Source organism: Mauremys mutica, chromosome 8 (assembly GCF_020497125.1).
Source record: "Mauremys mutica isolate MM-2020 ecotype Southern chromosome 8, ASM2049712v1, whole genome shotgun sequence".
Classification (NCBI taxonomy): Eukaryota; Metazoa; Chordata; order Testudines; family Geoemydidae; genus Mauremys; species Mauremys mutica.
In genome coordinates this window covers 98,285,349-98,300,877 of record NC_059079.1, presented here as the reverse complement: position 1 = coordinate 98,300,877, position 15,529 = coordinate 98,285,349, and the positions used below count along the sequence as shown (strand labels likewise).

Here is a 15,529-nt window from a genome sequence, read left to right as displayed (position 1 = left end):
AGATGTACAGCAATGTATCATGGCAGCCTTTTAAATATGTATGTGTGAGTGACTGATTGTGTCAGTTCCCTCCTTTCTAAGCAACACCATAGTCAAGATTTTGGTGAGAGCATAAAATATGTGACACTTTTATCAGTATTTATGTAACTACATAGATCAGCAAAGACCCACGGGGCTCAGAAAAGAATTTCCCATTTCCCCCTGGTCCCATAGACATCATTGCACAATTGGCTAAATGCTTTATGGGTTTTTTCACCTTCCTCTGAAGCATCCGGTATAGACCATTGCCATAGGCTACTGGACTTCCCAGACCAATAGTGTGATCTATGATGACAAATTTTCCCATCGCTGAACCTTGTAAGTTATTTGCACATAAAAGGGGTTTCTTCATGCCTATAATTGAATTACATAGATAAATCAGTGCTCAGCTAGCTTCATCCCTTGCTGTACACTCCTGCCTAAAACAGATACTGCAATTTTCTTCCTGAAGTTTTTATGTAGGATCTGTTCTCCAGAGTCTTAAAAAAAGAAAAAAATCACAGAACAAAATCTGACCTTATGCTGTATGTATTTTTTTTTTATGGATAGAGCTTAGGTTATACATTCTGTAGCTGACTTTGCACCCCAAAGTAATTCTGGCTTATATTTAATAGCAGCAAGTAAGACACCTGGTTCCTTTAAGGCTGATTTATTGTTACCCTCATATATACATTTCACCTAAATGTGTCCTCACCTAAGAATATAAATAGTTCCTGAGCTTTGTTTTAAGTGTATTTTAGTAGAAGTACAATCACTTGATGACAGTTCAGTGCAGAGGAAAGGAGTGCTAAGGCAGGGGCTGAATACACTGTTATTTCCGCTTGGCTTTGACAGTAATCAGGCCAGGCAGATGTCTCTGACAGCTGCAGTTAATGGACTGCCATACTGTGAGGGGACCAGACCTGTAAATTCTTTATGCTCCACAGCAAGTGTGCAGACCTTAGTGTATAGGAAAAAAATAAAACCTGTAGGCATTTAACTTTATTATTAAATTCTAGCTTTACTACTAAATCAACAAATTGTCACAGTTTAAACTCCAAAGTCTGTCTTCCACACACGTCTATCTTATTTTTCATTTGTTTGAAATAGCTATTTAAATTATTGATAGGAGCTTAAAACTGAGCTAATTCAGTTCAATTTATCCAATACACAAAACTATTTATAATTAACAGAGAAGCAAAGGTCACTTCAGTGCGTAATAGCTGCCAAGTCAAATGAATAACAATTAGGCAATTTTTTATGCTAAGCTAAAAATTATTCAAGGGCTACCTTCCGAATAGCCTTGACTGATTAGAGAGAGTTTCAGGTGATAGGCTCTGGGTAAACAAATAAAAAATCCTGAGCTCTCAAAACTATATACCTATTTAGCTGGTTAGGCCATGTTGGTTCTGAAAACAAGTGATCTTTTAAGATAAGCCTGATTGTTAAATCATAGTGACAGCGGAAGCTATTTTAAATACGTGGTCATACATAATTGAAAAGGGCAAAGGGTGAGCTTTTACATGAAAGGATCGGGTTTGAGTAGTAACTTGCTTCATCTGTGGAGTCTCAAAGAATGATGTGCCTGTTGTGCAATCCCAAAAGCCACCAGTATGGCTTAGTTATCTCTGAGAGTAGCCTTATCCATTATGTAACTTCCTTTTTAAGGGAGTAGGAATTTGGTCCTAGCAACTCTCTGTAGACTCTCTTGCATACATACTGTATGAGGGAGCTGGACATAAAGAAATGGCCTGGTTCATTTACTGTCTGGGTAATGTGTTTCTGTTTGTACAGCTTATTTTTTCAGCATGGAGCAATGAACAGTAAAGGAAAACATTAGGCGAAGTTACAATACCAAGTTACTGCACCAAAACTGAAACAGATATAAAAAGTAGCAACAATTGCATAATAGAGCAATAAAAAAGAAGCCTCCTTTACCTTTACTTGCAGGACATAATATCAGTTCACAACACAATATAATTCGATTGCCACAACACCCCTTGTAAAACTAGAAGGAAAAGAAATTTAGGGGAGCATTAAAACTCCTTTCATTTTTCTAATGCCATTAGAGCGCTATTGGATATGGAGGACTTGCTCCAGCAAAAAGCTCTAGTGAGCTGTTAGGTTTTTAACAATTTTATAGGGTTTTAATTTTTTTATCAGATCAAGTTTTTCAGTACAATGACTTTGTCCTCTCTCCCTCTTCTTGTTTTTCACGCGTATCAATTTTATGAGTAACATTCTCTGTAAAAATAAATCTAGGCTGTTATGAAGGGCTGTATCCTGCTTACCTGTCTTCTCTTTTAATAAGTCTTTTGCTGAATTTCTGGTGCAAATTTTTGTGTCAGTTCCAGGCCCCATAGACAATAGGATTTAAATTACATTTTACAAGGAAGTGGCTTCCCACCATCACTTTTGATGGACAAGATTTAAGATTGAAACATACTGGAGGAAAGCAGAAAAAGCTCTCTGATCAGAAGTCAAAATGAATGAAAGCATTCAAACCAGTGGCAAAAATCCTCACTGTGCAGGTTAATGAAAAAATGAAAGACTTTTGCTTGTCTCTAAAAATTTTGGCTAGAAACAAACACCAGAGGATGGGTTGGAAGCAGAAAACCATTATTCAATAAGGGAATTTCTTTTTCTGCTGTCAAAATGGTGAAATTTTTCCTTAGAAAAAGGCATTAAAAAAAAAAGCTTTTATATTGCCTGAGGATGGTTGGAATTTGCCATTTTCAATGGGAAACAATGTTGCTTATTCATGGACTTGCCAAAGTTTTGTCTTGGGTCAAATATATCAGAAATGTCAGTGTTAACATACACATGAGAATTGGATGGACGTGGGTAACTTTGCATAACTCTACCCAGGTGTTAAAAATGGAGCAGTAGAGCAGCTGAAAGAAGGCTTGCAAATTGAACACTGGCGAGAAAAATGTTCCTATTCAATGCAATAAAACCTCTAACTATTTAAGACACTTTTATGGCTCTCTGAGCCAGAGACCAGTAGGAGGGTTGGGGCCTTGATCATGAACACATCCACCTGAACAGACCCCATCTTTAGTGGAGGCGCAGGCACAATGCGCGTGTATACTCAGAGGAGCACACTTAGTCACTGGGGGAAGGGAGGTGTGTCTGTCTTTGCTCCAACATGTTCCCTTTGTGGCTTGGAGTCCTACAGTCAGCATTGATTGGCTTGCCCACTAGCACACCTGGATCACTAGTAACCAATTTGTGGCTCTGTTGGAGGAGGAAAGGTCTCCCTGGACTCTTTCCCTGGTCTCAGAGCCATGATGGTTAGCCCTGATCGTTCAAATTTGGATTGGTTCTGACTCTTCTCTGCCTTTGGAGTATGCAGAGTCAGGCTGAAATGTTACTATCATAGGCTTTTTAATGACATTTTAAGACCTTTCACTTCTGACTTTAGTCACAATAGCCTGGTTTTTTTGGCCATGTTTTGGCACATTCATTTCTGTGTAAGTGTAGGAATGACGAACGAAACCAAGAAATTGTAAATGATCCTTTCAAACACCTTTAAAGTTCAGTTTAAGTGTAAATCTAAAAATGGATGAAAGTTTGAGTTGTGGGAGTTTCTGAACCAGTTCTCCTAACCTAGTGAAAAACCACTGAGGACTGGTGAATTTGCCAGATGAATTATAGAGGCTACAGAAGGTGAGGATGTGAAAATGGTAGGAGGACAGACTGCTTTCTCATGTGTTTCCTGAAGCAAGATGCTACCAGGTGGGCCATGTTAACATTTTCTTCATTTTAAATATGAATAAAAATTATAAATTGCTGACTAGATGATGGCATATACATGTACAACTGTATTATTACTCTTACTTTATTTTATGTGTATACCCTCCTACACACGGGTGTTTATATGTATTGTCCTATTTTTAAGATGTGGGCAGAGATTCAGATTTTCTGTTAAACTTTTACTCCCCAAATGAAAATGGGAAAGGGGACTCTTTTTGGTCTTAGCCACTGAATTCTATTTTATGTTCTTTTTGCCTAATATTGATGACTATTTCTGTGTGTGGTGTAGTAGATATCACTATAAGTATAATGCATATAATACCTTTTGTATCCATTCTACTGATGGTTAAAACCTCAATTTCAGCTGACATGATGCTTGCCTCTTCGATTCTTAACTTCTTAGCTTACAAAAATCATCATGACTGCAAGTAGTTCTGAGTCCGGGATGATGAGAATTACAGCAACCCTTACAATGTGAGGCAGCATATCAGAGGTATGCATGAGTCTCTTTCCTTGGCTTGTGAATCAGAGGGAGGAATAGCACTGTATCCAGATTTATCATCACATGCTTAGGTGGTGTAAATTGGCATCTCTCAGTTGACTTGCTGACTTATACCAGCTGAAGATCTGGCCCATGGCATGCTGGTGGTGGAAACATTCCATCAATTGTCTATAGCAGGATGAAAACTGATTACAAACACAAGGCGAATTTTAGCTCATCTTAGAGACACTACATTTAAATAAATATATGTATTATTTATATAGTGCCACAGGTGTGCCTGAAGCTTTACAGGCAAATAGACTGGCTCCCTGCAATGAGGAGATTGTAACCTAAATTATACCCTCAGTAAAATGAAACCTTCACTAAAGGCCACCTCCAACAGGTGACACCTTGTCTTTAGCAACTAATCTAAAGTGTCCCCAAAGGTTCCAGTGCAGTTTTGTTTGACATTTAGTTAAAGATTCAGCTCTACCAGCTTACTGAGTTTTGCTTGTCTCTTGGGTTGCTGCTGAAGACATTTTAGCTACAAAGCGAATGGCAGTGGATAGAGCTGAAAATGTATATCCTCAGCACAGGAGCCAAATTCATCCCTAGTGCAATTCACTCCACTTCCCAGCAGTTACACCAGGGATGAATTTGGCCTCTCCTGTAAAAAGATTGTGTATGAAGATCCCATGCTTGTCCCTGTGCTGACACCCTCCCATAGAGCCAAGAATTTGCTGTTAACTGCAAAGAGATACATTATTGAGTTTTTGTCAGTGCTCTGCGTAAGGAGTGGTGCATAGCTGGGCCACCCCAGGAGGAGCCCTCGGAAGATATCGTTTCTTCTCAGTTCCCACTTTTGCTTCCATGGAGAAATATCTTATTCCATCTTTTAAAAGGTGGAGAATACACTCAACCCTCCTACCAGCTCCACTCTGCTGGCTGGCATGTCTTTTCTGTCTCCCATCTGCCCACCTGCTATGGGGGAATATCAGGCTCGCATCCCTGCTCTCTTCCCCATGGACATGGGGAGCTGTAATGCAGCCACACACGGAGAATGGGGTAGGATTTTATTCACCCTATCTATGGGCATTTGAATTAGGCAAGGCCACAATCAGACCCAGAGTCATTCAGTGACTGGTATGTTCTCCAAATGACAGTAAGATGTTTATATAGGAACATGATTTGTTGGGTATTTAGGAGTTTTTAAGGTTACCCCATCAGCATGTTACATGAAAAACTTGTATAATGACCATGTCATTGACTGGGAATGGGTGCAAGTATTGTGTATCTTTGGTACTCAGTGTAAAAGGGAATAGTAGAGAAAAGCAAATGAAATAAAAAGTAAAAATGTTTAATTGTGCAGTAGTCACAACCCATGCCTTTGTCAAGCAACCAGAACAATACATTTCTCTTCAACCCTATTTTGTCTCTTCCTGCAAGGTAGAAAGCAGAGGTTAGAGCATAAATGACAAAATTATGAACCTTTTCTAGATTTGGTTGAAAGGACTGGATGAGCAGAACGCTGCCTGCACACAGTAGTTCATGAAAAGAACGACGTGCTAGCACAGTTTTGGGCACTGTGATTAATGATAATAATTAAGCTGTATGAGAAACCAGTATAAGGCAAATAATTGTAAAATACAATAACAGAGTGAACATTAAACTGTCAAGAATTGCAGATTTTGAATCACCTTTCTATAGGTAATGACTTAAAATTATGCATAGCATAAAGCACAATGTCCAGTCATGGTTGGACAATCAGTTTCCAGCAATACCCAAAGACTGCCTTTTTTGTTTATCTGACCAGGAGACTAGCCATTTCTTCCCAGTTCATATATCACTGCTGTTATCCACGTCTTTGTCACCTCAAGGCTAGACTACTGCAATGTGTTCAATATGGAGCTACATCTTAAATACATTTGGAAATTGAAGTTAGTGAGGAATGTGGCAGCTTTTCTTTAAAGTGATGTATGTATGTATGTGTTTGCATTACAGTAGCCTCAGCCATGGACCAGAGCCCCACTGAGCTAGGCATTGTACAAACGCAGAACAAAAAGACGGTTCAAAGACCCTGCTGCAAAGAGCTAACAATCAACGAATCTCGTCACAAACACATTGCTAGTATGCTAGGAAGGGCTTTTAATAAACCTATCTGTTCGGCTGTAGTACTGTGTGACTGCAGAATAGCTAACGTTATACCTATATTTCAGAAAGGGGGGAAAAATGATCTGGGCAATTACAGGCTTGTTAGTCTGACCTCAGTTGTATTCAAAGCTTTAGAACAAACCGTGAAGGAAAGAAAAAATTAAATTCTTGAAGGTAAAAGGAAAAGGAGATTAATGCAACATGAATTACCAAAGGTAGATTGTGCCAGACTGACCTGATTTACCTTCTCAAAGAAGAAAATTCATTTTTTAGGTAAGGGAAATACAGTAGACAGGGGCGGCTCCAGGCCCCAGCACGCCAAGCGCGTGCTTGGGGCGGCATGCCACGGGGGGCGCTCTGTCGGTTGCCGGGAGGGCAGCAGGTGGCTCTGGTGGACCTCCCTCAGGCATGCCTGCGGGAGGTCCACCAGAGCGCGGGACCAGCGGACTGCGGGACCAGCGGACCCTCCGCAGGCACGCCTGCGGGAGGTCCACCGGAGCCGGCTGCCGCCCTCCCGGTGACTGGCAGAGCGCCCCCCGCGGCATACTGCCCTGCTTGGGGCGGCGAAATGTCTAGAGCTGTCCCTGACAGTAGATCTAATATACTTGGGCTTCAGTAAAGCATTTGACACACTATCACATGGGAAGCTATTAGTTAAATTAGAGAAGATGGGGATTAGTGAAAGAATTGTATGGTGGGTAAGGAACTGGCTGAAGAGGAGGAACTGGTTGTGCTGAAAGGCGATCTATCGGACTGGAGGGAGTTCACTAGCATGGTTTCTCAAGGATCAGTATTGGGATCAATCTTATTTGATATTTTTATTAATGCTCTTGGTGCAAAGAGTAGGAATGTACCTTCATTACTGATTATACTCTCTTACAAGCTGCAAGAGATCATGCTAGATGTGAGAGAGTTGTGTTTGATCCTTGTTCATGTAGACTCCAGTACTGCCCTCATCTCATCCTGCTTGTGAGTCACTTGAAGTGAAATAAATGTTGCAAGCAAATGAAGAAATAAAGGATTACATACCTGTTTGCTAATTGTTGTTCTATCCTCCTTCTCCTCTATATCAGTCAGAAAATTTGGGTTTCTGATGTGAAGGAACTGAGGGGGGGGGTCAGGGTGGTTCTGCCCGTTATGCCCTTGGATGGCAGTACAGGTATGCAAAGGGCACGTGCACTGCCCAAACGGGTACTGCTACAGGAAAAAATATCTGGTTTTGGTGCACTGGCATGTAGACACTTAAAGTGGAATGGACATGCACAATGCATCTCAAAGAACAGCAGCTACCTCCCAGGTATGTAACCTTTTTTTTAAATCAAAGGTGGCTCCCGTTGGTGACTTTTTTCAGTTTCTAAAATGCTAGTCCTATCTGACCTTCTCAGATCAGTCTACATGGAGACATTTTTCTTATAAATATGTACCCACAGCTTGGCTTTGCTGTGATACTATGGCTTCTGTCTAGGCTAGTGAAAAAGGGCCCGAGCTAATAAACTAATATTCTCAGTTGCACTCATAAATAATGCAGAGGTTCTAACAGTTTTTGCAGCTGCTACTGATGTTTCTAGTCGGTATGCTAAAATGCACTCCTAGATGCTGCAGGAATAGGTACTCTCCCCACCCTCCCTTCTAATTCTTTGGAGTGACTGTGGAGTGGTTATTACTGACCATCACTAGTTTCTTTTACACTCTTATGTTTAAAAAAAGTGTCTCTGGCAGCTTGGGTGGTGGAGGGAAAAGGTGATGCAGCACTTTGTTATGAGAACACTTTATATCTGCATTTCCATGTGGGAGATCATAATCTGGTGCCACATTGGCAACACTTCTGTTTAGAAGGCGGGCTGTCTGATATTGATGGTAGAGGGTGATAGGATGTGGAGGCCCAGATCAAGAAATGGCACATAGTACGTTAGCGTCCTGCAGATGCAAGGGAACCTGGGCTGATAGGTGATAAGAAATATGGCAGACAGGCAGATTTGTCGGGAAAAGATCTTTATGCTGAGTGCTCCGTGTTACATGGCAAACGGGCTGTACTCTAGTTTGTGTTCCTGAGCTCCTGGTGCCTTACCAAAATCGATTTGTATCAAAAGCCTTTGTTAGATTTTTCTTAATTAGGGTTTAATTTAAAAAAATCCACATCCAAGCAAACTTGAACTTGTTGGTGTTTGGAGTATGGTTCAAAACTTCGTGACAGTCTTAAAGGAGAGCTCTCTGGGTGAAAGACATTTCCCCCTATTGGATCAGCTTGAGCCGTGCTGCCATCTAATATGCAACTCCCTTTAGTTTTCTTTGATGCTGACACTGCACCTGCCAAACAGTAATACTGACTTGAAGTTGTGGCACTGGTTCTGACATTCTGACCAGTTCAAATTGCTAGACAATAGAGACCAAGCTAACAATAGAAGTCAGATTAAAGAGAAGTGTAACATCTGCCTTGCCTCACTTGTATTTACCAGTGCATTGATTAGCCCATGCTGTCTTGCCTTTCTGGTCTTACAAAGCTGTCATTCTGTTGACCCAAAAGCCTCTATTTAGATCTGGGTACTTTTACTAAAAAATATTTTTAAGAGCTAAATCATGGCTTCGCTATATGGCTTTGTGCTGCCACGGGAGTAGATCAAGTCACAATCTGTTTCCTTGTTCCTCCTGCTCCAGGGGTGTGAGCGCTGGGGAAGTAATTTGTACAAGCCTTACATTTGGTACAGTTATTTCATCAGCTCACTGACGCAGCAACACTGACTGGCATGTAGGTGGGAGGAGCCAAGATTCTGCATACTTCACACGCTTGTCAACCCACTCCCCACCTATTTTTATGGGAGGGGGAGTAATAGCTCTGCTTCTCCCCTCCTTCCCCCCCCACCCACTTGTTGCTACCTGCAATGTGGGAATATTAGAGAGGCCTAAATGATTAACCTGTAGTGCTTATTGCTGTGAAATGTAATAGGAGCAAACAGTTGAGTAAGAGTAAAGTGCTTAGGGTTCTGAAGCACTACTTGTGCTTCAAGTTTGGCATATTTTAAGTATCTTGCTGACCTGGTACCTATATGCTAAGTGCAACAGCACCATCCCATGCTATGATGCTATACCTAGCTTAAGCCAATGTTCACTGAGGGCAGGATTTTCAATGCCTGCACTTGGACCCAAGTTTAAAAACTTTGGCCTAAGTCAAAAACAGTAAATTCACCCACAAAATTGAAGAGAAGTGCCAGCAGTGCCATGCCCCTCCAGCTCAATTTGATGGCTATTATATCACTTTTAGAAGTAGGATCCAAAGAAAGGGGTAGGTTCTCTTCTTCTTTTTTTTTCTTTCTGTTTCTTGCTCTATTTTTCCTGTTTTCCAGACTAATATTCAATGGCATTGCCTGGCTGTTAATGAGATCTAGCCCACAAATCAAATCCCATTGTCACATTAAAATGATCAAAGTGCATTATGATATAATGAAATTAAATACTTGTCTATTGCTTTGACAAAAGATTATAAGCGGCACAGAGAAATGTGCTATAAAATCCACTATGAGATGTAGCCAGAAACTGCTGTCAGCACTATATCACAGTGCCCTCTCTGTGGACTCAAATTTCAAAACAACTTCCTGGAAAAAAAAATGCGAGGCTTGTAATAGGAGGGTAGACTAAGGATTTATTTTGTTTGGCTTTTGGATTACTAGAGCTGATGATTTAATAAAATCAAAGCCCTGCAACCTGTGCCCAGTCAATAGAAGGGGGTGCTTTGAAAGCTAAAAATCAGGCTAACAGTATCCAGTAAATCCCTTAGAACAGTGAGTTAGTTTTGATGCCCCCATCACTCTCTTTGCAAGGTGTGTAGGGGTCCTTCGTGTTACTCTAGCTAGTCTACTGTTCAAATTACCATATATAAAACAAAACCTAATACTGCCTCCCACCCCAGCAAACTGAATTCATCTTATGAAACCCTGAAAGCCCCCTGCTTTTCTCATCCTTTCAAATGCTGAGTTATACTTGGGGCTAGATATTCAAAGGTATTTAGGCATCTTCATATGCAGATGGGTACCTGGCTGGATTTCAAAAGCATCTAACCTGCTTAGGTTCATAACTCCTACTGATTTTAATGGAAGACAGGCACTGAAGCAGATTAGGTGCTTTTGAAAATCCCACTACATACTTATCTGCATATTTATGTGCCTTAATATCTTTGAAAATCTAGCTCTTCGTGCCTCAAAATTCATTATCAAACTGTATTGCCTACATCAGTAAATAGCTGCTCTTGCTGAGAGCTACTGGAACAGCTATGAAGATGCCATATTGACAGTTCCAAAAATTCTTTTTAAAACTAACATCAATCTTTATCTGATACATAATTATTTATCTATGTAAGGGAATATAATTAATAGCTGATTTTTTTTGTGACTGAAAAGATCTATTTTTTTTCTTGAAAATGCTCTGTGATAGGTATTGTGCTTAAATTCCTTAAATGATTAGGGGTCACTAGCCTGATAAATCTTGAGGGTAAATTTTCAGTGCTTGAAAAAAAGTCTGGATTAAAGTCACTGTTCTAATTGGTGCTGGTCAAATAAACAAAAAACAGATTCATATATTATAAGTGCATGACTTTGCTTTGTCACTATTCCCAGGATAATATGATTCAGACACCTGCTGGGAAGCCAGGAAAATATTCATGAATCTTGACTGTTTCATGAATTTCAGTGCCATAATCAGCCAAAGGCGATGTCATTCCTTGGTGATTAGACAAGTAAAACGCACCATTTTTTTGCTCCATATAAAATGACAACGATTTGAATTGCATGCTTGAAAGGTCCAGGGTTGTTTTTGAGTGAATAAGTGAATCTATTAGTGCAGTTGTCTTTGAATATAAACACTCTCTGATAATGAGTCAAAGCCATTGCTTTTGTTTACTAAGGACTGCTACCTCCATGTTATTGAGATTGTTGACCAGAGGCTGAAAACACCGTTTAAATTGGGGTCTTAAAAGGTTAAGTGAACAATTAATGTGAAGTGCCACTGAGCCTCTTAAATTGAAATGGTTTTGAGATTGTAAGAAGAGGCATACCTTAACCTTAATGATTCCATCAGTTATTGGAGACAGAATGCAGGGAATGGACCTTCAATGGTGCCTTATTTATGCAGAATTAAAGGGACAGATCTGCTTTGGAAATCAAGGATGTTTCCCTCCCTTGGAATGAAGGAATATCTTTTCTCTTACTAGGATTAGTCTGGAATCTTTGGGGGAAAGATATCCTTGATGCCCAAAATGCCAACAGTGAAAAACACTGTGCCAAATACATTATTGTAGGTCTTATTTCAGACACCATATTTTGAAGCTGAATGGCTGCAATGTCCTGAATCTTTCTTTAGCATCAGAAACTTTGTAATAGCAAAGCGGATACAGTAAATGGAATTGGATGCCATCTGTATCAAGAGAAAAAGACTATTCTAAAAGCTTTGCTAGTATATCTAACAAAAAAAATGTTGAAAAATTCCTGACCAGTTCCGTGCAGCAGTGTTCTCATTAATGCAGGATTTGTGTTTCCCCGTTCTCACTTTTGATGCTTATATGCACTGTACAAGCCTGAAGTTGCATCCTTTCACATTCTGATCCCTCAGAACTGATGAAAATGAAATGAAATGATTGAAATACAGAATTGTGGAAAAGATGTATTCCTGCCCTTTTCTCCCTAAAATGATGTAAAATATTGCCATAATGAGACATGTTCAAAGTTAAGTAGGGCATTAAATATGAATGGGACGTTAAGGACATGATTCTGCAAGCCCCTACATCAGTGTATGGTATTACATTGGTTTTATACCAGTGTAACAGAATGGAGAATGAGACCCCAAATATCTAATGACGTCTAAATCTCTAGGTCCAATAGACTAAATACATGCTGGAATAAGAAAGTACCACTTTGTTTAAGTCAGTGTAGTTACTGGCTTATGCCGGCTGTACATTTACCCTTATGCTTCTTGTGTGGTTGGTAAATAAACTACACAAAATCTGCAATTGGCACAGCTTTCAATACCTCAAACATAACTATAATGATATACAAACAGCAGCAACTTCTATAAACATTATGAAACTAGGAATTTACCCTGATGTTTCTCATGGGATCTAATTTAAAACAGTGTTCTTGGTGAAACTCAGGTCAAGAATGAAGCAGAAAAAATTTGAGGGAAATGGAGTTTGACAGCACAGCTGTAATATCACAGAGTATGCTCGGTTTAACTACAAGGGACTTTATGAACAGGGACTTTTGGGGAAGAATGTGCTTCAAATGGCAAGTAACTGGAAATACATAGTAAAGCATTTCTTTGTGTAATTTCCCATGGTGTTATCAATACTGATTGTTCACTGTCCTTGGTAGCCACAAAAGCCAGGAGGAATGCTACTGCCTCAAAAGAGCACACATGTATTGTAAGAGCAACTCTGCAATATGCCTGTACTCTGGCTGTGATCAGTTTTAGGCAGGACTTTTTCTGCAAACTATTTTCTTTGTATTGAAATAACTGGTAGGGGTGTGTGTGTGTGTGTGTGTGTGTGTGTGTGTGTGTTTTAAACAACCACCCTTGGCTTAATCAGGGCAGATGAATTTACGTAGCATTATAGGAGACATGATCCTCATGCTTATGTGCAGTGTATGATTTAACTACTAGAGGGAAAAGGTTAAATATGCCCAAGTCCCATTTTCAAAAGTGATTTGGCCGTTGTCTTTACTAGGAAAAAAAAGTGCACTCTCAGGGCCAGATTAACACCTTTTGAGGCCCTAAGCACTGAAAAGATTATGGTGCCCCCCATATATAATTCAAAATAAAAAAAATACTATACAGTAAAATTTTATTTTTCAAAATGACACAACTTACATGTATGCTGAAATTAAAATAGCTTCTTTCTAGATTTTTCTGATTGCAAAATTCTGGATAAGTTCTTTGAAGCTGACTTGACGAAGCATGTCCGCTTCCATACACAATAGGGAAAGTGAATCAAGTCTGTCCTGACAGATTGTTGTTCTCTGAGGGTTTTTTATTCTTTTCAGCTGAGAAAGAGCGTTCTGCGGAGCAGTTAGTAATCATCAATGTTAGAAAAATATGTAGTGCAATCTCTACATTTGGAAATACACATTATATTCCATCTTTCTATATTGTGTCATGAAGATCAATGTGACTGAATTTCATTTTTCCTGTTTCATTAAACTTTGTGCGCATATAACAGTGGAACTGCCGTACTTCTCCACAGAGATTCATGTTCAAGTCAACAGGGTATGAGTCAACCAGCTTTTGAGAACCTTGTGAATATTGTTTGTCAGATAAGTCCATATCATTTAGAAAAGAAAATCTACTTGATACTTCTCTGTACACTTCACTTCCCCTCTTCATATGAGCTTCAAGTGTATCAATTATAGTGTAGTGAGTAGATACGCGAAATTTGTCTCTCGGATTCAATGCTGTTTCTGTTGCACTGCTATCATTTGCTTGTTTTTTCCTCATTTGCTTGCGGGACTGGGCTTCTTTGTAGTTAATATCAGGCAAGATATCTTTTGATATGTCTTCAAATCTTTCAAAATCATTCCTCAAAGTGTGTAAGTGGTCTGCTAATGATTGACAGAGGTCTGCACATGTTTTCAAATCCAATTCTTTTTCTTGGAGAGCTTCACTTGTGTGGTAAGTGTTGTAAAATTTCATTCCACATGGTCAACATGAATACAAACTCTAGTTCTTGCATTGTTTGCAATGTTTTCTGCCTCTTGCATAGTTTCTCCCTTTTGTGAATGGTCTTCAGCTATACTTTCTAATGCATCCACAATCTTTGAGTAGGACTGCAGAATTGCACTTGTTGCCACTGCATGTGCCTCCCCACGAGTATTAGAAAGAGATTTCAACACACGATCATTGCCCATGCTTCTTCTGCATTCCTTGATGATACCCTGACATGTTGGCAGCGTTGTCAGAAGATTGCCTGCTGCAGTTTGAGAAATCTATTTTGCAAACTTAGCACAGATAATGCAGTAATTGATTTGTCATTTCTTCACCAGTGAGACTTTTCAAATTGAGGAATGTTATAAATTGTTCAACTGATTTTCCATCTGTGGGAGACACATATCTTAGTACAATACTCAATTGATCAATATGTGAAAGATCAGGTGTAGAGTCGACTGATTAACTGAAGTACCCATCAGTACTTATTTCATCCACAATAGCTGAATGAACTTTGTCACTCATTAGACCAATGAATCATAGAATATCAGGGTTGGAAGGGACCTCAGGAGGTCATCTATGCCAACCCCTTGCTCAAAGCAGGACCAATCCCCAGACAGATTTTTGCCCCAGATCCCTAAATAGCCCCCTCAAGGATTGAACTCACAACCCTGGGTTTAGCAGGCCAATGCTCAAACCACTGAGTTCATTACATATTGTCTTGGATAAGTATGATGGGTTACCTTTGCCAGCATTCCCATATTTTGAGATATGGGCTGCTAAAATTGGGTCAAACTGAGCCACAAGCTCCAACAAGCCCAAGAAATTTCCATTCTGCAATGATCCAAATGTGTCATTTGATCCCTGGAAAGGTAGACCACGTTCAGCTAATGTTTGAACAACAGCTATAACACACTGCCAGACATATTGCCAATATTCACACTCCCCTTTAATTTGTTCTTCCAATTTTTCTGTCAATCCAAATCCCTGTCTTTGATTTAAATATGTCAACATTGAATCTCTGTGAGTAGTGCTATTTTCATGTTGTTCAATTAAAACAGTATTCCGCCAGTCACTAAATCCATCTGCAGCAAACTGGGACGTTGAAGGTTTATATGCAAAAAGTTTGCAAACAAAATAGTACACAGACCCTGTTGTGTAGTGGAGTGTAAGGAAGTCTAACAAAGTTCTGACTTTTCCCATGATGACTACTTCGATGCTTTTTTGAAATATCAAATTTAAAAAAAATCTTTTTTTGGTGCGCCCTGCTTTGCTGGTGCCCTAAGCACATGCTTAGTCTGCCTATTGGGTAATCCAGCCCTGTGCACTCTTAACTCATTTGAGCTAACACGTGATTACCAATGTGAGACAAAATCCTATTGAACACAAGGTAGTTTGTAGTTTTAATGTTATCAGGTGGAAGTAAACTCTCTATAGTCT

General features: G+C 39.7%; 1 protein-coding gene across 1 annotated transcript in view; it reads left to right on the top strand.

The window, feature by feature from the left end:
* FSTL4 (follistatin like 4) overlaps positions 1-15,529 on the top strand; it is an 816,966-nt gene that overhangs the window by 186,071 nt on the left and 615,366 nt on the right. The gene's annotated exons all lie outside the window — the stretch shown is intronic.